This window comes from Bufo gargarizans, chromosome 2, assembly GCF_014858855.1.
Source record: "Bufo gargarizans isolate SCDJY-AF-19 chromosome 2, ASM1485885v1, whole genome shotgun sequence".
Taxonomy (NCBI): Eukaryota; Metazoa; Chordata; class Amphibia; order Anura; family Bufonidae; genus Bufo; species Bufo gargarizans.
In genome coordinates, this window is record NC_058081.1 from 179,543,027 (window position 1) to 179,565,676 (window position 22,650).

General features: G+C 40.8%; 1 protein-coding gene across 2 annotated transcripts in view; it reads right to left on the bottom strand.

Moving 5' to 3' along the window:
* APBA2 (amyloid beta precursor protein binding family A member 2) overlaps window positions 1-22,650 on the bottom strand; it is a 413,133-nt gene that overhangs the window by 390,394 nt on the left and 89 nt on the right. The gene's annotated exons all lie outside the window — the stretch shown is intronic.

Here is a 22,650-nt window from a genome sequence, read left to right on the forward strand (position 1 = left end):
TTTAGTTGGACCATCAATTATTTTTCAGCAGGACAATGACCCCCAAACACACCTCCAGGCTGTGTAAGGGCTATATGACCAGGAAGGAGAGTGATGGGGTGCTGCGCCAGATGACCTGGCCTCCACAGTCACCGGACCTGAACCCAATCGGGATGGTTTGGGGTGAGCTGGACCGCAGAGTGAAGGCAAAAGGGCCAACAAGTGCTAAGCATCTCTGGGAACTCCTTCAAGACTGTTGGAAGACCATTTCAGATGACTACCTCTTGAAGCTCATCAAGAGAATGCCAAGAGTGTGCAAAGCAGTAATCAAAGCAAAAGGTGGCTACTTTGAAGAACCTATAATATGACATATTTTCAGTTGTTTCACACTTTTTTATTATGTAAATAATTCCACATGTGTTAATTCATAGTTTTGATGCCTTCAGTGTGAATCTACAATTTTCATAGTCATGAAAATAAAGAAAACTCTTTGAATGAGAAGGTGTGTCCAAACTTTTGGTCTGTACTGTATATATATATATATATATATATATATATATAGTTATTGTGTGTGTGTATATATATATATTGTGGGGATTCACTCTGGTAGTTGGGATAACCGGGTGCAGTATAGAGGCAAAGTAGAAGTTCATAATTCAAATGTCCATGTTTATTCACGCATAAGGTCAAACAAAAAACACTCTTTGAAGGGTTGGTGTTTGTTCACACCAAGTAGAAATTTCTTGCATAACAAAAAACGTCACCTTGTCGGCGGTTCTGCCTCCAGCAGTCTAAATGCAGGCTTTAGGTGGCCTGCTCTCTCAACACACGGGTCTCAGCTTTTCAGCCCAGCACAGGGCTCCGATCACAACACACAGAGTGTTCTCTGCTGCTGAGCCCAGTTACCTTTTTAAGGATAGCCAGGTCCTGTCAAAACCCTGCCTGGAACGTGGGGAGTAGTCACCCACCCAGCACTTTGACTAGTCGCTTGTTCCACTTGGGTGAATAAAAGTTTATTTTTATTTTACTTCTTTTGCAGTGCTGCCCGTTTTTCTGGACTGTGTATATATATATATATTATATATATATATATATATATATATATTTAGTAAGGGATTGCTCTCTCACAGGGGGTCGCAATCACAGATTTCTCCTCTGACAACAGGGTTCAAGTCCAAATGATGCTTTATAATGGCAATTCAGCACCATCACAAACATAAACATAAACCAAAATAAAAACCTGCCTGTCTGGGCTCTAGCTAATACACAGGTCTTCTCCCTGACGCACCTCAAAAAACACAGTTTACACAACCCAACCCTCTCTGTAGCGTCACTTCCTCTCCCCAGTCATACACAGAGGGTTGTCCATTGATTATAGCCCAGCTGACCTCACCTGTGATCTCCTCAGCTAAAGGTAATATCTGTTATGGACTAGGGGTGTGGACTGAGAGACGCCCACTACCAACCTGTCTCCCAATCCAAAGAAATCCAGCCCATACAACTTTAAATAAAACAATCTCCAGCAACTATGCCTTACTGAAGCAGCACTATTTCTTTATTTCAGTTATCTCACCCAGCTAAACTGAACTACAGGGTGAAATACACCCCTTCCCCCACCATACCTCTACTGTGCACTTTATCACCACATATAATTTTATATATATTTATATATATATATATATATATATACATACAGGTCCTTCTAAAAAAATTAGCATATTGTGATAAAGTTCATTATTTTCTGTAATGTACTGATAAACATTGGACTTTCATATATTTTAGATTCATTACACACCAACTGAAGTAGTTCAAGCCTTTTATTGTTTTAATATTGATGATTTTGGCATACAGCTCATGAAAACCCAAAATTCCTATCTAAAAAAATTTGCATATCATGAAAAGGTTCTCTAAACGAGCTATTAACCTAATCATCTGAATCAACTAATTAACTCTAAACACCTGCAAAAGATTCCTGAGGCTTTTAAAAACTCCCAGCCTGGTTCATTACTCAAAACCGCAATCATGGGTAAGACTGCCGACCTGACTGCTGTCCAGAGGGCCATCATTGACACCCTCAAACAAGAGGGTAAGACACAGAAAGAAATTTCTGAACAAATAGGCTGTTCCCAGAGTGCTGTATCAAGGCACCTCAGTGGGAAGTCTGTGGGAAGGAAAAAGTGTGGCAGAAAACGCTGCACAACGAGAAGAGGTGACCGGACCCTGAGGAAGATTGTGGAGAAGGACCGATTCCAGACCTTGGGGGACCTGCGGAAGCAGTGGACTGAGTCTGGAGTAGAAACATCCAGAGCCACCGTGTACAGGCGTGTGCAGGAAATGGGCTACAGGTGCCGCATTCCCCAGATCAAGCCACTTTTGAACCAGAAACAGCGGCAGAAGCGCCTGACCTGGGCTACAGAGAAGCAGCACTGGACTGTTGCATGTCATTCGGAAATCAAGGTGCCAGAGTCTGGAGGAAGACTGGGGAGAGGGAAATGCCAAAATGCCTGAAGTCCAGTGTCAAGTACCCACAGTCAGTGATGGTCTGGGGTGCCATGTCAGCTGCTGGTGTTGGTCCACTGTGTTTTATCAAGGGCAGGGTCAATGCAGCTAGCTATCAGGAGATTTTGGAGCACTTCATGCTTCCATCTAATGAAAAGCTTTATGGAGATGAAGATTTCATTTTTCAGCAAAACCTGGCACCTGCTCACAGTGCCAAAACCACTGGTAAATGGTTTACGGACCATGGTATTACTGTGCTCAAATAGCCTGCCAACTCTCCTGACCTGAACCCCATAGAGAATCTGTGGGATATTGGGAAGAGAAAGTTGAGAGACGCAAGACCCAACACTCTGGATGAGCTTAAGGCCGCTATCGAAGCATCCTGGGCCTCCATAACACCTCAGCAGTGCCACAGGCTGATTGCCTCCATGCCACGCCGCATTGAAGCAGGCATTTCTGCAAAAGGATTCCCGACCAAGTATTGAGTGCATAACTGAACATAATTATTTGAAGGTTGACTTTTTTTTGTATTAAAAACACTTTTCTTTTATTGGTCGGATGAAATATGCTAATTTTTTGAGATAGGAATTTTTTTTCATGAGCTGTATGCCAAAATCATCAATATTAAAACAATAAAAGGCTTGAACTACTTCAGTTGGTGTGTAATGAATCTAAAATATATGAAAGTCTAATGTTTATCAGTACATTACAGAAAATAATGAACTTTATCACAATATGCTAATTTTTTGAGAAGGACCTGTATATGTTATACATAGGGCAAAAGTGTAATGTGAACCCAGCCTAAATGATTTGCTATTATAGAAAAGACCCATGACACTTTAAAATGTTCATCTTACTGAGTTCAACATATAAACAGTTTGCATTCAGATTAATTGCTCTTTTTAGTGGTGAGTACAGACAACCAGAGATTTATCGTATCTTTCTATGGCAGGCAGGGAATTTGGAGCTCTATAACAGAAAACCAGATGCAATCCTTATAAAGATCATAGAATGAATTAGCACAAAGTTTTGGGATCATTTCCTAAAAAATGAAAAGATTTGAAAAGTTAAAAAAGCAAAAGTGCATATATGGTATGGCCACCCTGGTGTGAAGCTACTATAGGCCTCATGCACACGGTCGTTGTTCTGGTCTGCATCCAAGCAGTTTTGGCGGCTCGAATGCGGACCCATTATCTTCAATGGGGCCGCAAAAGATTCAGACAGCACTCCGTGTGCTGTCCGCATCCGTTGCTCCATTCCGTGGTCCGCAAAACAAAATATAACCCGTCCTATTCTTGTCCGTGTCTTGCAGACAAGAATAGGCAGTTATATCAATGGCTGTTTTGCGGAACGCACACGGACGCTATCCGTGTTTTGCGGATCCGCGATCTGCGGACCGCAAAACACACAGCGGTCGTGTGCATGAGGCCTTAAAGAGAAAAGGAAAAAAAAAACATCCAGTAGGCCATGATTTATCAATGCCAGCTTGTTCTACTTCGGTCTTGATAGGGCCTTGTCATTAATTACCTGCCTCCTTCAGCTGTCTGTTTGGAGCTGCCATAGATTTCAGTCAAAATTTATGCTAGTTTCTGGCGTAAATAATAATGTACTATATGGGGCCAATGGCCCCTAAATTGCTCCACCTCGCGACGCCTCCTTTTTGTAAACTTGGAGAGATCAGCATGGAATGCAGATTGCGACTACAAAAGTCACAAATCCAGTAGATTTACGGCTTTACTATGCCAAAAAAGAGGAGTAGAGGCAGGGCCGGATTCAGATTCATGTGGACTCCTGGGCGATAAAGCCTCAGTGGGCCCCCTTGTGGTATTTTGCACAACACACGGCAATAAAACTCCATGTATTACACTGTAGATCAGGGGTGCACAACGTTTCCTGGTTGGGGGCCACATTGCCAGACTGAACCAATGACGAGGGCCGAGATTAAAATTTAAAGATGTATTAACAACTGAAATATTGTACTTATTGCCATATTGAACACACATTATATACCAGTAATGTCTAGTTACACTTCCAGCACTCCCATCTAATGAGAGAAAAACATGAAAAATACATGTGAGCAGCCACAAGACATAGGCATACATGTCTGTTACCAGATGGTTGGGGGCCGCACAGAATGGTATCAAGGGCCGCATGTGGCCTCCGGGCCGCAGGTTGTGCACCCCTGCTGTAGATGTTGCCAAATACAGAACACACTACAGAGTGGATATACTGTATGTGAATCAATCCTTATGCTCCTACTTTTCTACCCGGTGTTTTAATCCCTCAGGTCAACTCACAGTATTCCGTTTTTACTGTACACCCACTAAAGAGAAACTACAGACATTGAATATGAAAATAAATATCAATATGAATGCTGATAGCACTATGCTGCTGCCTTCCCCTGTGCCCCCAATGCCCAATAAATATCAATATGATGATATTTTAATTTGGGGCACAGCGGGCAGGCTGCAGCCGACTACTATTAGCAGTCCAGCAGCCTCACATTTGCACAGGCAGTGTGCAGCAGAATCAGATTACTTTAGTACCTGCACACACAGCTCCTGCCTGTCAGTATTGATTACCACAGGGCTGTACTGGTAGATAGTATGGCAGAGAACTACAAAGCTCAGCATGTCCAGCCTTTCATTGATTACCAGAGGATAATACTGGTAGATAGTATAGCAGAGCTTTGTAGTTCTCAGCTATGCTATCTACCAGCACTGTCCTCTGGTAATGAGTGACAGGCTGGACATGCTGAGCCTTGTAGTTCTCTGCTATACTATCTACCAGTATTGTCCTCTGGTGATGAGTGACAGGCTGGACATGCTGATCCTTGTTTTTCTCTGCCATACTATCTACCAGTATTGTCCTCTGGTAATGAGTGACAGGCTGGACATGCTGAGCCTTGTAGTTCTCTACTATACTATCTACCATTACTGTCCTCTGGTAATCAGTAACGACAGGCTGGACATGCTGATCCTTGTAGTAATCTGCTATACTATCTACCAGTATTGTCCTCTGGTAATGAGTGACAGGCTGGACATGCTGAGCCTTGTAGTTCTCTGCTATACTATCTACCAGTACTGTCCTCTGGTAATCAGTAACGACAGGTTGGACATGCTTATCCTTGTAGTTCTCTGCCATACTATCTACCAGTATTGTCCTCTGGTAATGAGCGACAGGCTGGACATGCTGAGCCTTGTAGTTCTCTGCTATACTATCTACCAGTACTGTCCTCTGGTAATCAGTAATGACAGGCTGGACATGCTGAGCCTTGTAGTTCTTTCAGAGCACTACAAGGCTCGGCATGTCCAGCCAGCCTGTCATTATTGATTACCAGAGGACAGTACTGTGAAGGAGTATAAGGGAAGAGAACTATAAGTCCAGAGCTACACGACAACATGTGTCGCGCGACAATTTTTATAATGATAGTCTATGGTGTCTGTCGCTGTGTGAAATGCGACATGCTGCGACGCGACAGTAGCAAAAAATCCATCCAAGATGTATTTTTCTGCTACTGTCACGTCGCAGTTGCAGCATGTCACATGTCACAGTGCGACACCATAGACTATCATTATAAAAATTGTTGCGCGATACATGTTTCAGTGTAGTTGTGCCCTATATATCGCACGAGACATGTCGTTGTGTAGCCCTAGCCTAAGGATCAGCAAGGAGAGAACTACAAGTCTGTCTGAAACCAGTTACCCACCACTTCCTTCCCTCACAGCCCAGCTCCACGCCACACACTGCTAAGCGCTGCCCCCTCATGTGACTGGTCACCTGATAATAATACAACTCCTGGCTCCTTCGGCTGCAGTCTTCTGCTGATAAGCTCCGCCTCCGCCCCTGCTGTGATCGGTCCTCCGTATGTAACCTGTGCCCTGTAAATTACTGCTGATCCCAACCCACCAGTACAGTACAGGCTGTACTCATGCGCGGACGCTCTGCCCACCTGGATGTCCTACACAGTGACATAATGCGCAGGCAGCGCAGCATGTCAAGGCCGGGTGATGTTTAAAGGGACAAAGGCCGCGGGCAATTTTGAAGTCAGGAAACGAGCGGGCCCCAGCACTTGCCCGGGTATGCCAGGTGCTGATGCCGGCCCTGAGTAGAGGGAATAATGAAGTTCTCCCATCATCCCTTAGACAACCAGACGCTCAGGAACCACATGTAGCTCTTTGGCCTACTGTTAATATCTCTCTAGTTGTTGATAGACATTGTGCACTTGTGGCGCCAGCAAGGATGCTGTATTACTTAATGTTGGCCCTAGAGTCAAACCACAGTTAACACTAAGAGTGATATCACTTGGTCATATCTTTGGAAAACAGTACAGTGAGTGGCTCAACATTGCCTTTCATATCTGAAAGTAAAAAAAGACCAAATTACTTTCTATGGCACTCACAGGAGTCCTTATCTAGTGGATACAAAAGAGTTATTATTACTGCCTGGATGGCACATAGGTGGCATGGTTACTACTAGTGATAAGCAAACTTGTGCTTCAAGTTCGGTGTTATCTAAGAATTCCGTTATGGATTCCGCTACCACGGACCATAACTTATGGTCCACGGTAGCGGAATCCATAACAGAATTCTTAGATAACTGAACCCGAACCTTGTACACTGAACTTAAAACGCAAGTTTGCTCAACCCTAGTTACTACCTAAGGGGAACAGCAATGAGCGATATGACATTTTTGGACACAAAAGATGGCACTGTTACTGTGTGATGCACTATAAGGCCTCTTTTACACGACCATTTTTTTTTCCCATTTACGGGCCGTTTTTTTGCGTTCTGTATACAGTCCGTATACGGAACCATTAATTTCAATAGTTCCGCCCAAAAAATGAATGTATGCATTCCGTTTCCGTATTTTCGTTGTTCCGTTCCGTTGAAAGATAGAACATGTCCTATTATTGGCCGCAAATAACGTTCCGTGAATCCATTCAAGTCAATGGGTCTGCAAAAAAAAACAGAACACATACAGAAATGCATCCGTATGTCTTCCGTATCCGTTCCGTTTTTGCGGTACCATCTATTGAAAATTTTATGTCCAGCCCAATTTTTTCTATGTAATTACTGTATACTGTATATGCCATACGGAAAAACAGAACAGAAAAACGGAACAGAAATGAAACACAACGGTAACAAAAAATGGAACAACGGATCCGTGAAAAACGGACCGCAAAACACTGAAAAAGCCATACAGTCGTGTAAAAAGGGCCTAGCTATGAGTCTCATTATGAGGCATCATGTATCTGCAAATAAAAGTTTTGGGTGCTCTGTTTTTTTTTACAGGTGCTGTCTGTCCAGCACTATTTTTGGGGGATAATTTTCATGAGGACACCATGCTACATGAAGCAGAATATTTGGGGGATACTGTGCCATGCATCAGGTATAATATTAGGGACTGATGGGGCAGCAACAGGTACAGAATTAGGGGTATCATCAAATGAGGAGTTTATGTAAGTTGTGGAAAGGTAGGAAGGATGCAGGAAAAATGAGGAGCCAAAAATGCTTCAGTCTGTAGACACAAGTTGCACCTGGAAGAAACTGCTGTGTTGATCTGTTTCAGATGTAAAAGACTAGTAAAAGAGATTGTACTCAGAGACATCAACTGTAAGACATTGGATTTTACTGCATTACTATCACATATTCAGTCTACAGGGTACTGGTGTAAGATTGCCATCTACAACTGTATGGTCACTGCATGGGGGTAAGATTGGTTTTGGGCAGTGTTTTGTTCAGTATGATGGTAATATTTAATCACTTCCTACTGGTATTGCTAGTGGTCATGGTGTGGCATTACATGGGTTGAGGATGGCCACTAAGGCAACAGATGTGTTTTTTATCCCCCGTCAATCTCCTCTTCAAATGCTGAATCCCTGGTTATGCCTTTCATATTAACTCTATGCTTATATTTAATTTAGACTGGGTTAGCATGGTCAAAATATGTCTGGACCATGGCTCTGCAGTAAGGGATCTAGTCCAGTCACCATAGCTAAAAAGTGAAGGGCTGGTGGTCCATACAAAGATAATAAAAAAAAACCGGAATGTAAGTTGTCTATAATGCTGTAGTATGCAATTGTTTGCATGGTCACTTCTGTTATATACTTTCTGAAAAATAGTAATTATTCGAAATGAAACATTTACAATAGAGAGGCATGTTACATTTAAATAGTTCTTATTTCAGACAATTCAAATATTGTAGAAATGCACAATGGGTCCCAGTGGTATCAACACTAAGTCTCATTCAAATCCACTCTGTCTGCTGCTTAGAATAGAAGCCATTGATACACTGAAGCATGACATCTTCATAAGACAAAACAATGAAAATTGTAAGCATGACCAAACTGCTTACAAACCGCTAGCCTTCCCTCTAGGTCTCTTGGGATTATCAAAGTCCAATAGCTGAAAAACCAATTGAAATTCAGTTGTTGTACAGTATATTGAAATTTTAACAGTATGCTTTCTTTTTCCAGCTAGATAAAATCACAGTAGAGTTCTTTCACAAAAATATAAATACACTAAATATCCTGAAAGCACTAAATGGTCTTAAATTATTGATGGTGAAATCTAATTAAAAAAAGCCCCAACTCCCAAAATTAATGCAAATACACAATAAATGAGTAACTAGAATTATAAGTCACTGAAAAAGTTAATCGAAACTACACCATACTACAGTCGTGGCCAAAGTTTTGAGAATTACATAAATATTGGAAATTGGAAAAGTTGCTGCTTAGGTTTTTATAATAGCAATTTGCATATACTCCAGAATGCTATGAAGAGTGATCAGATGATTTGCATAGTCTTTCTTTGCCATGAAAATTAACTTAATCCCAATAAAAACTTTCCACTGCATTTAATTGTTGTCATTAAAGGACCTGCTGAGATCATTTCAGTAATCGTCTTGTTAACTCAGGTGAGAATGTTGACGAGCACAAGGCTGGAGATCATTATGTCAGGCTGATTGGGTAAAATGGCAGACTTGACCTGTTAAAAGGAGGGTGATGCTTGAAATCATTGTTCTTCCATTGTTAACCATGGTGACCTGCAAAGAAACGCGTGCAGCCATCATTGCGTTGCATAAAAATGGCTTCACAGGCAAAGATATTGTGGCTACTAAGATTGCACCTCAATCAACAATTTATAGGATCATCAAGAACTTCAAGGAAAGAGGTTCAATTCTTGGTAAGAAGGCTTCAGGGCGTCCAAGAAAGTCCAGCAAGCACCAGAAATGTCTCCTAAAGAGGATTCAACTGCGGGATCGGAGTGCCACCAGTGCAGAGCTTGCTCAGGAATGGCAGCAGGCAGGTGTGAGCGCATCTGCACACACAGTGAGGCGAAGACTTTTGGAAGATGGCCTGGTGTCAAGAAGGGCAGCAAAAAAGCCACTTCTCTCCCCAAAAAAAACACCAGGGACAGATTCATCTTCTGCAGAAAATATGGTGAATGGACCTGCTGAGGACTGGGGCAAAGTCATATTCTCTGATGAAGCCTCTTTCCAATTGTTTGGGGCATCAGGAAAAAGGCTTGTCCGGAGAAGAAAAGGTGAGCGCTACCATCAGTCCTGTGTCATGCCAACAGTAAAGCATCCTGAGACCATTGGTTGCTTCTCATCCAAGGGAGTGGGCTCACTCACAATTTTGCCCAAAAATACAGCCATGAATAAAGCATGGTACCAAAACACCCTCCAACAGCAACTTCTTCCAACAATCCAACAACAGTTTGGTGAAGAACAATGCATTTTCCAGCACGATGGAACACCGTGCCATAAGGCAAAAGTGATAACTAAGTGGCTCGGGGACTAAATCGTTGACATTTTGGGTCCATGGCCTGGAAACTCCCCAGATCTTAATCCCATTGAGAACTTGTGGTCAATCCTCAAGAGGCGGGTAGACAAACAAAAACCCACTAATTCTGACAAACTCCAAGAAGTGATTATGAAAGAATGGGTTGCTATGAGTCAGGAATTGGCCCAGAAGTTGATTGAGAGCATGCCCAGTCGAATTGCAGAGGTCCTGAAAAAGAAGGGCCAACACTGAAAATACTGACTCTTTGCATAAATGTCATGTAATTGTCGATAAAAGCCTTTGAAACGTATGAAGTGCGTGTAATTATATTTCACTACATCACAGAAACAACTGAAACAAAGATCTAAAAGCAGTTTAGCAGCAAACTTTGTGAAAACTAATATCTGTGTCATTCTCAAAACCTTTGGCCACGACTGTAGATGTACTGTTCAGAGTACCTGGTGTCTCTATACACAACTACTGTAGCCTGTCAAACTTAAATAGGTCCACGATTCTAAACTGATTAATTTTAATAGATTTTTATAGAGCTTTTTTTTAATGTGGAGCTCTAAATCACCCAACTCTCTTCTCACAGTCACCGAGTTAAAGTAATTTTCTGGAATTTGAATAATAATGGCATATCCTTAGGACACACCATCAATACTGAATGAATGGGGAGGGGGAGTAGGGGTAGCGACCCTCAACACCCTGACCAATCAGCTGTCTGAAATACTGTGGTGTGTATATATATATATATATATATATATATATATATATATAGAGAGAGAGAGAGAGAGAGAGAGAGAGAGAGAAAGAGACTTCAGTTAGAGCTGTATAAATCTATATGCAGTACGTTCCCCCTTGCAGGTGAACAGAAATGTATTGTCATGTTTTAATAATTATAGCTTTGTATTAAAACTGAGTTCAAACCTTTATAAAGAGGAAGTTGCTCAACAGAGAAGTGTAGACCTATTAAGCTTTTAACCAAAAAACCTATAAGGCTGAATTTGTATCATAAATGAAGAACGCATAAAGACTGAAAGGGGAACTTATCATGAGGTGAATATGTGAAGTTAGTTTTGCGTGAGTCTGTGTTGTTGTACTTTATGCCACAGTTATCAAATGTCACATGTTGTTCGATAAATTTGTCTCATCCTTAAACCTACAGTAACACATCTGTTTAGAAAAGCCGTTCCAGTTTTCCTACTCCACCCTCCTACTGGAGTGAGACTGCGTCTTTTTTAGTGACTTTTAAAAAAAGTCTCAATGATAAAACTGGAGTGAAATTCATTAACATAGCTAACCACCCCTGCTTCCCACCCACACTTCAAAACTGGAGTGAGTGGTGTAAAACTGCAATTTTTGGGGGTGCAAAAAGGCGCAAAATCCCTGTTTTGTGATTTTTTTTGAAGCAAAAATGATGGAGTGAAGGCATGATAAATCAGGGCCTGTGTATTCTCCACTTTTTGAATCCACTCCTGATTTTGGCTTCAAAAACTATATAAAAAAAATTCAAACACAGAAGCCCAGACTGAAACAGCTACACTTAGATAATGTCACCCATACAGGTTTCTGCCAATTACTTGGCTTTATTTTTGCAATTATAAGAATCAAACCTTTTTTGGTCAGCTATTTAGACTCATAATTACTTTCCAGATCACACTGCGTAGAACGATGGAGAAATAGCTTTAATAGTTTCTCAGCACCTCTTTTATCAGGACATCCACTTACAAGATACTGCTCTGTAAAGATTGATTAGTCAATTAAAATATTAAATAATGCAAAGCCTAGAAAGGTCCAGAAATTAATTTCAAAATGTGATCGGGCAGACTCCTATTAACTTACTTAGTTCCACCACTGGAAGAACAATTAGAAGCTACATGAAGGTTGACACACTGTGCAATGCTTAATGTATTCTCATTAATTCAGAATTTCCTCAGTTGATGCTACAAAAATCAGGAATGTAGAAACACTATACATAAGAAATAATTTGCAATAATTGTGCTCAGTAGAGCACCAAACTGTAATAAAGCAGAAAATTTCATTTCCTGGATGCTTGTGACTCAGTGTGACAATAGGGTCATACAAGGGGGGTTGCATGACACTACACAGTTAAAGAATAACAGAAATGATCCTCAAACTTGCCACAAGGAAGGGCACACCTGATTTGTGGTGTCACAATCGTTTTACTTAAATTGTTCACACTTGGAAATCTTGTTAATTCCAAACAGAGTAGCTCAATGCACACAGTGTATATGAGCAGGTAGAGTAGTAGAAAATATACGAAAGGTGCTAATGTTTTTTCCTTTGGTGAAAATTACTAAAAGGATTTAGCTTATTCTTTTAAATTGCCAGTATGAATTCTTTGAACAGTGTGTACAGTATTCACAAAAAAGTTACGGATATTTGGTTTGTGGGTGAAATTTCAGGATGAACCTAAAATGCACTCTAACCTTTACAGGTGAACTTAACGTGACCAGTGATGGTCAGTTCGCAGTGTTCGCCAGCGAACACATGTGGGCTGCCATCTTTAGTAAGGTAGACTCACCCGTCTGGCGATGCACAGGATAAGCCCTTACCTGTGCCGCGAGCTGGTCTGAAATCAAATGCGGTCACCGGGAGCAGGCAGTTCCGAGAACAGCCCGATGAAGGCCCCCGGTGGCTCTGAACTGCCTGCCACATTTGATTTCAGACCGGCTTGCGGCACAGGCACAGGTAAGGGCTTACCTGTGCATCGCCAGACGGGTGAGTCTACCTTACTAAAGATGGCAGCCCGCATGTGTTCGCTGGCAAACACTGCAAACTGACCATCACTGAACGTGACCTTCTCTAAACTTTTGAATGCACATGTCCAACTTTCAATGTTTCAGTACTTTTTGCACAACTTGCTGTTCTCTAACAAGGAGCTTAATGGCAAAGTTCACAACAGGTGTTTGATCCATGAATCGCCCAATACATTTCCTGGTTCAATTAGAATTGGTATTTAAAGAGTTCTCCTCATCATGCTGTTCACATTTTGACATTGTGAGACCAAGACAACACCTAACAATTGATCAACAGTACCTCGTCATTCCAAGGCTTCAAGCTGGATGTTCTCAGACAGAAATGGGTACTGTGCTTAGAGTATCACAGAGTATCAGCAGCAGGTTGTAACACAGATACAGAGAGACTGGAAGAGTCACAGAAAAACATAGAAGTAAATGTCCTTTGCCCACATCCCAGACTGATTACCGCTTCATTGTGAACAATGCCCTGTGGAACCGGATGATGAATGCCACACAACTCCAGGCACATCTAAGGGAGGTGAGAGACACCTAAGTGTCATATCAGACCATTAGAAACCATTTATATCAGCTTGGCCTGCATGCTAGACGACTTACAAAGGTACCTGACCACAAGCATAATTCGATTTGTGAACAGCATTGTTGTCAAGCTGTAATTGATGCTCAAGGCCACATGACAAGTTATTGAAACACTGACATTTTTGTGGGGGTATACCCGCTATTGGTGTTGTCTTTTGTTTGAATAGATTGTTTGACATGAGGAAATCACCATTGCATGCTTCTACTTAAATGCCCTACTTTCATGATGTAATATCACTGTATAGGGAACTTTTTAAGTTTTCCATCAATTTCACCTGAAAGCCAAATATCCCTAACTTTTTGTGAGTAGTGTATATATCACAAACCCTCTAAAATGAATACTTTGGAAAAGTGAACATACTCATAATCATTGCTTGCTAGTATGCAATCTAGTAAAATATAACCATTTTGGAATATCCTTATTTAAAAATAATGTGGTAACTACACCTAAATTTACACATAATCCTTTTTGGAATGCATCAGATACATTCTCAGTCACTATCATCGTCAATACTAAAGATAAAATTAGCCTAAAATATGAATCAATCTGTGGATAGGTAATACCGTAAAAGGGACCGAACGGAAGACATCCTGATGCATACTGAACAGATTGCTTTGCATTCAGAATGCATTAGGATAAAATGGATGCGTTTTTTCCGGTATTGAGCCCCTATGACGGAACTCAATACCGGAAAACTTTAACGCTAGTGTGAAAGCACTTTAACATTTACAGTGTCATTCCTACTAAACTGAGATGTTAGCACCATTCCTTGAACTTTCCGCCAGTATAAAACACTGAAACATAATGGTCCAAATAGGCTAAAGGGAATGTGCCAGCAGCAAATGACCTACAGTATTGTTAAATCAAGTTTTTATTTTAGTCATATTCTAAAGAGTTTTTGGTGATGTTATTTTTAGTGTTCCATGTCACTAGCTATACTTAAAAAATCCCAATAACAGGCACTATTTCTTGGTCTATTCAGATCACCTTTCAGCAATCATCTAATAATCATCACAGTCAAGATTACACAGACAGGTATCCCTCATATTTATATAACAGAGAATTCACCATTCACAATAGCTGAGGTGTACTCCTGTCCATTGTGTCTATGGCCCATGGTGGTTACTGTAAAGCATATCTTTTAACATCAGCTCAGGCAAGATCAGTTAATAGAATAAAACAAATCTACAATCAGAAAAGTAAAAACATTAGAACAAAAAAAATGTGTCACAATCTGGTTTTAACTGTCAGAAAAAAAATTATAGGTGACACATTCCCTTTAATACTGTCTTAAATTTAGACAGTTTAGAACTAGACTAGATGTTTCAAATTTATCACAGTGGCTCATGTGCTATAAAAAATGTAGAACATATTTAGACACTATTGTCTACTCGCCTGGATGGCTTACCTTAGACTATTTATTTTGTGCAAAAATTTGGGCATAATGTGGTGCACTTCAAGCTATGCTCTTTCAGTTAAGTCAGATCCCATTTCCTTCCTAAGGCATGCCTCTTGTCAATACATTTGGAGCACGCCTTGTGCTCTGGAACTCGGCCTCAATTTGATTAGTGAATCCGCCCCGATATGTTATTCTTGTGGAATAAATTAAGTTTTTAACCCCTTCACGTCTGCAATCTGTATATATACGTGATAGCTGCACATACCCCGTGCAGCTACCACGTATATAAACGTTCTGGCAGCTCTTTAATCCAAGCGCTGCAAAGCGCTTGGATTAAAGCTTCTGCCCCTGCCCTGTATGCTGTCACGGACAGCATACAGTGCAGTAATGCCGGCAAGGGACCAATCAGAGTGGCCCCTTGCCGGCAATCGATCCGATTGGTTAGTCTGTGCAGACTAACCAATCGGATCGCGGCAGTGTTAAATGCCGGTTTCAGGCTCTGATCTGCGCTCTGCAGATCAGAGTCTGAAAGCAGATAGTGTACCTCATGCTCCCCGATTTGTGCCCCTCCAAGCACTTAGTGCAGATCTGTGCCCCCTCATCTGTGCCCCGCTGATCTGTGCCCATGCACTTATGCGGTCCGCCGCCTCCCCGCCCCCTGCATTAATTTTCAAGCCGCTCTCCTGCCCGCCTCCCTCGATATTATGGGCAGCCTCCCGGAACCCCCCTCTTTCCTGCGCTGCCCCCCCCCCCGATCCCCCTGCTGTGTGCGATGGCGGCGGCTCAATTACTGAGCCGCCGCCATCAGCAGAGAGTGTCAGCTCTATGCTGACACTCTCCTGTAACCCCTATAGATGCCGCGGTTGCGGCATCCATGGGGTTAACAGAGGGAGGGAGCTCCCTCTCTCCACCATCGGGGCTGCAGCGCTGTGATTGCAGCACCCGATGGTTGCCATGGCAACCGGACGCTTTGCAAAAGCGTCTGGTTGCCATGGCAAAGGCGTCCAGTGCTGCCACCTACAGGCAATCTGGAAGTACTATACTTTGCAATGCAAGAGCATTGCAAAGTATAGTACAACTATCAGCCCCACTGGATCTTCAAGATCCAAGAGGGAACTGATAAAAAAAAAAGTGAAAATAATAAAAGTAAAAATAAATAAATAAATAAAAATGTAAATTAGAAAAAAGAAATTGCCTTTTCCTATAAAAAAATGAAAAAATAAAATAAAATACACATATTAGGTGTCGCCGCGTCCGTAACGACCATCTCTATAAATATATCACATGATAGACCCCGTCCGATAAACACCATAAAATTAAAATTAAAAAAACTCTGCCAAAAAAGCTATATTTGTCACCTTACATCACAAAAAGTGCAACAGCAAGCGATCAAAAAGGCGTATGACCCCCAAAATAGTACCAATCAAACCGTCACCTCGTCCCGCAAAAAATGATACCCTATTTAAGACAATCGCCCAAAAAATAAAAAAGCTATGGCTCTCAGACTATAGAGACACTAAAACATCATTTTTTGGGTTTCAAAAATGCTATTATCGTGTAAAACTTAAATAAATAAGAAAAAGTATACATATTAGGTATTGCCACGTCCGTAACGATCTTCTCTATAAAACTATCACATGACCTAACTCCTCAGATGAACGCTGTAAAAATAAATAAATGAAAACTGTTCCAAAACTGCCAATTTTTGGGTCACCTTGCCACATAAAGTGTAATAATGAATGATCAAAAAATCCTATGTACCCAAAAATGGTACCAATAAAAACCTCAACACTTTCTGCAAAAAACGAGCCCCTGCACAAGACGATCGGCACAAAAATAAAAAACATATGGCGTTCAGAAAACCAATCCAGCACAATTTACCTTCCAAAAACCATATGGCATTCCTTTCCTTCTGCGCCTGCCGTGTGCCCGTACAGCAGTTTACGACCACATGTGGGGTGTTTATGTAAACCGCGGAATCAGGGTAATAAATTATGAGTTTTGTTTGGCTGTTAACTCTCAATGTGTTAAAGAAAAAAAATATATAAAATGGAAAATCTGCCAAAAATGTGAAATTTTGAAATTTCATCTCCATTTTCCTTTAATTCTTGTGGAACGCCTAAAGGGTTAACAAAGTTTTTAAAATCAGTTTTGAGTAACTTTAGGGGTGTAGTTTCTACAATGGGGTCATTTATGGGGGTTTCCACTATGTAAGCCCCACAAAGTGACTTCAGACCTGAACTGGTCCTTTAAAAAGTGGGTTTTGGAAATTTTCATAAAAATTATAAGAATTGCTTCTAAACTTCTAAGCCTTCTAACGTCCTAAAAAAATAAAATGACATTTCCAAAATGATGCCAACATAAAATAGACATATGGGGAATGTTAAGTAATAAATATTTTATTAGGTATCACTTTCTGTTTTAGAAGCAGAGAAATTGAAATTTGGAAAATTGTGAATTTTTCCACATTTTTGGTAAATTTGGGATTTTTTCCTAAATAAAGGTGAAATTTATTGACTCAAATATATGACTATCATGAAGTACAATGTGTCACGAGAAAACAATCTCAGAATGGCCTGGATAAGTAAAAGTGTTCCAAAGCTATTACCACATAAAGTGACGCATGTCAGATTTGAAAATTTTGACCTGGACATTGGGGCATCAATGACCCTTGGTCATGAAAGGGTTAATGAACATGAATTGTGCTAATTGTTCTTTTTTTTTTTTTTTTTTCAAAAACATTTTATTTCATTTCTGCATACTGAGAATTCTTACAGATACATTTGAATAGTACGGTACAAATAATACATACATCTCAAATATCAATTAATAGCATTGACATTTTCTTTTTCTTACGCTGATCAGATGTTGAGCGTTACATCTGACGTATGCATAACTAATAAACTTCAACCCCCCCCTCCCCCGTCCCAACCCCTTTTGTCTGGATGCAACTCCACCTTAATATCATTCTTACTTCAACCTTACTCATAGTCTGTGTATTTTGACTAGACACAACTAAGGCAAACTTCTCAAACCTATGTCACTCGCTTCAAGTGACTTTTAGTTGTCCTAGGGTGCCTCTTAAATCTTTCTGTAAATACCACTCAGTGTGTTTAAAATTACTCATAAGAGTTTGTGTTTCTTCCTTTGACAACTGTTTGACAATAAACTTTGACCATTTATTCAAAAAAGCTGTTGATCCCTTATTTTTATTGGACTCTGCATCCAACTGATCCATCAACAGAAAGTGCCTCATTAAACTATGGAATTCTGTGTTTGTGGGTGTTTGTGGTTCTAACCATTTTTGTAATAGACATTTTAAGGCCACCAGCAGCACCCCATCGATCAGTTTGGGCACTTGTAACGTATCCGGGAATACATGAAATAAGACCGTTTCTGGTTCACACGGTATGGTAATATGCCACGTGTCTTTAATCCAAGACAGCACCCATTCCCAGTATTGACGTGTCTTAGGACATAGCCACATCCCGTGATCCAAATCCGCCTTCAAAAGATCACACTTTGGACACTTATTTATCCAAGACTCTGTATTACGGGTGTTAGTAATGTTAAAGGCATATATTGCTCTGTGCATTAATTTCAGTTGAGTCTCTCTCCATTTTTCACTCGCTACCGCTTTCCTAGTCCTAATCCATCCCTTCAATATCTTCTCCCTCCAGTCTTGGCTCACTAATAATTTACCCCACCCTCTACTAATTGTGACTGCTGTTTTATCATTTTCCCTATCCCTGAGTTGTCCATAGATGTCCGATAATGACCATTTATTTTTCAGCTGTTTGAGTAATGTATCAAATCCATTTACTTTACATTCAGAGGAAATCTGCTTTAGCCTAGCCTTACAAAAGTGCATCACCTGGTAATACTGCATTTCTTGACCCTTATGCAAACCAAACTTTTCACTTAGTTCTGACAGCGTTAAGTACCTTTGCTCTTGAATGTTCAACAAATGTACCACCTGAACAATCCCCTTCTGCCTCCAGTGTTGAAATAATTTATTAGTACTTCCTACCTCAAATTCTGGGTGGGCCCATAAAGTCATATATTTAGAAGTCTGAAAGGAAAGACTATATAGTTTTCTCACTGCTTTCCACGTTACAATGGTGTCTCTTAATAACACAGAGTTCTTGACTCCACTTGGTAAAGATGCTAAACGTGTATGCAATACTGCTCCCAGATCCCATCCCTGGGCCAGTTCCTTTTCCAATAATATATTGGAATAATAAGATGTCCCAGCTATCCAATCTCTACAATGGCGAAAAAGACTAGCCAGATTATATCTTCTCAGATCAGGAAATCGGTGCTAATTGTTCTTAATTATTAACCATTCTTCATTTTAGGTTTTTATGCTTTTAGTGTCTATCTGCTAACCCTTGTCTTTTTGTGATTTTTACAGGCTGCAAGGAAAGGGACAGCAGGATTTTAGAGACAAATATATATAAATCACAATCATTAATTAATCATTAATTATAACAAATGCATCATTCTGTTGCTATACATCTTTGATTGGTCACTTTGATATACATCCATGATTGGTAATTTTTGATCCGTAGTATGTAAGAGGGTGTGTCCCAGGCTTTATGGTAAATAAATAGCACCTCATGGGACACACCCAGGGAGAGGCCCCATTGCATACACCTGGTGTCTGTCCGTTCTTTGTCTCTCCCTCTGGTGGAGGGTGGGGGAGATACCAGCCAGTAATACTAAAGAATTTGAACTCAACAGACAACTGTAAATCTTGCAGTGACATTTTCGCACATTCACTTTGTGCTCACTGGTAGAAGACTTTTCATTTTAGAGAGATGATAATAGAAGAATAATAGAATGGTTTATGCTGTACTGACAGGCACAATATTATTGGACATTTGAAGGAATATTGAAGAGAAAAGAAAAAAAATCTAAGCTAAATTTTAATTGCTGCATTTAGTGAGGGGTGACATTAAAACTGTGTGGGCAAAAGAATCTCAATCTGCACTCTTCATAATTAGTGCACTATTGTTACGCTGCAAAGATGTGTTCAATACTTGGCATTATCTCTCTGTGTTGTAGTTACGCATCATACAAACCAGAAAAAAAAACTAGAGCCGCGACAAGGAGCACATGGCAACAGAACAAGCTCATAATCTACTGTATCACCAGCCATCATTTCATTCTTTGTAAGGAAAAAGAAAAAGATACAGAAGTAAAGGCAAGAGAAAAAAAAAAGCCGGCACAGTTTACAAACTATTCCTTTAAATAACAGTCAAGTTGTCGTAAAGATGAATTCTTTTCTATTCTTTGAAGACTTATTTTGACACTATATTATACAAAGAAACAATTTAAAATGAGAACAACGCTAAGACCACAACGGCAAACACACGAAGGCAGAGAGACGATTCGGTTATTAGCGATTAGAGAAATGGTTACTTATTATCTCTGCAAATGCATTGTTGAAATAAATAAGCTATTGAGCTGACAAGTTTATTTTCTTGCGGCTAGAATCCATTGAATACTGGTAAATATGTAATAAAAGCAATAGCGACAATATAACAGTTTGATCTTGTGAATGTGAATAACGAGTGAATTTTAATAAAAAAATTGGAATTACAGCAGATGTTTAAGCATGGGGATAGTACAATGGCACTGTGTGCAGGACTTTTCTAGAAAGGCTGGGGAAGAAAGGGCAAGGAACTAACAGGACTATGAGATTTTACCTAACCTGTAAATGTATAATATGTAACCTGTAAACATTAAGACTAGGTTGTCTCATCAGAGACAGCACCTTTCTGAATCCAGCAGCCGCAGCAATCTGCAAACAGCCGACTTTGTAAGGAAGAGAGACAAACAATTCTTAAAGGGGTATTCGACAGGATAACTATTAGATCAGTGGGGCTCCTACTGCTGGGACCCCTACCGATCACAAGACTGGGGCCCCGTACCCCCTGCAGCCACCCTGAACGGAGCAGACAGTCAGACTTTAAGAGATAGCTGAACACAGCATTTGGCTATCTCCGGAATTCCCACAGAAATTAATGAAGTTGGCAGTCGCATGTGCGATCAGTCGCTCCGTTCATTTCAGGGGGGCATAAAGGGATTGTACGACGAAAAATATTCAACAGTTTTCAAACCAGCACCTGGATCTGAATACTTTTGTAATAGCATATAATTAAAAAATGAGTTGAGTTATTTAATAAAATATTAAACCTGCTGTTTGTTATTTTTTCTTATTTCTTTGACCCGGTCACTGACAAGGCCGCACATGCTCAGTTTCATCCTACAACTGCCTCCTGAGCTGTGATAGGGAGAGCTGAGACACGCCCCCTTAGCTGCAGCAGAAAAGACACTCCCCCTGAGCTGGCAGCTTGATATAAATCTAGCAGAGCAATGAAATTTACTCCACTTATGAGCACAGATTTCAGCTATAATTCACTACAGTTTCTGGCATAAATCAAAGTAAATCTGTTGGGCCCAGAGGCCATGCCTCCTTTCTTCTAAGCCCAATACACTTTCTCAACACTCATGAAAATTGCCAAGAAGTGTAGAAGGTTGCAAATTATAGCACAAATATAGCATGCACCATAATTTGATAATTTTGTAAATTAATAAATCTGAACCATTATGTTTAGCACGTTTCTTGGACCTCTGCGGTGTGTTACTACTCCCCTTACTGTCCCTACACAGACAGCACTGATTGGGGAGTGTCAGACTGCGGAGAGACATGCCCAACTGGCAACACCCAGATGTCATTTTATTCCTACATTTCTAGGAGGAATATCAGCGGGTTAAATGATGCTGATTGATGCTGTAAAGGCTGACCGTGCTCATGGACTGTGATGGCCAGTTCGCATTGTTCGCCCGCGAACACATGCGGGCTGCCATCTTTTCTCACAAGTCCGGCGATGCACAGGTAAGCCCTTAGCTGTGCCTGTGCGCGAGCCGGTCTGAAATCAAATGCGGTCACCGGGAGCAGGCAGTTCCAAGAACAGCCGCCAGGGGCCTTCATCGGGCTGTTCTCGGACTGCCTGCTCCCGCTGACCGTATTTGTTTCAGACCGGCTCGCGGCACAGGCACAGGTAAGGGCTTACCTGTGCCTCGCCGGACTTGTGAGAAAAGATGGCAGCCCGCATGTGTTTGCGGGCGAACACTGGTAACTGGCCATCACTGTTCATGGACTCTAAATGGAGTGAAGCAAATAAATAACTTGTGCTTAGTGTGCAGAACCAAATAAATAGGAGTCAGTGCTATATCTCATTGGCTAACTGCTGGTCATACCAAGCAGTATGATTATAGAACTCGTGTACTTGTGACATTATCTATAAAACAACGCACCGTGCCACTCATAATGAAAACTTCTCAATGACCACTTTTCCATACAACCGGTCAAGGAAACCAAATAGGGGGTCATTAACTATCCAGAAATACGCCTATAGTAGTCTAAAACACCGGCCTTAATAAATACCCCCATAGTTTATAGCAAGTTGATTTTTCTTCTTTTTAGTACTACACCAAACCATATATACAATATGATTACATGGAAGCTCTTAAATCTTAATGAAACTATCTTCTACAAGTAAACATACAAAATTATGAGTCTGGTAGAGATAAAAATTTGCAAAAACTGTAC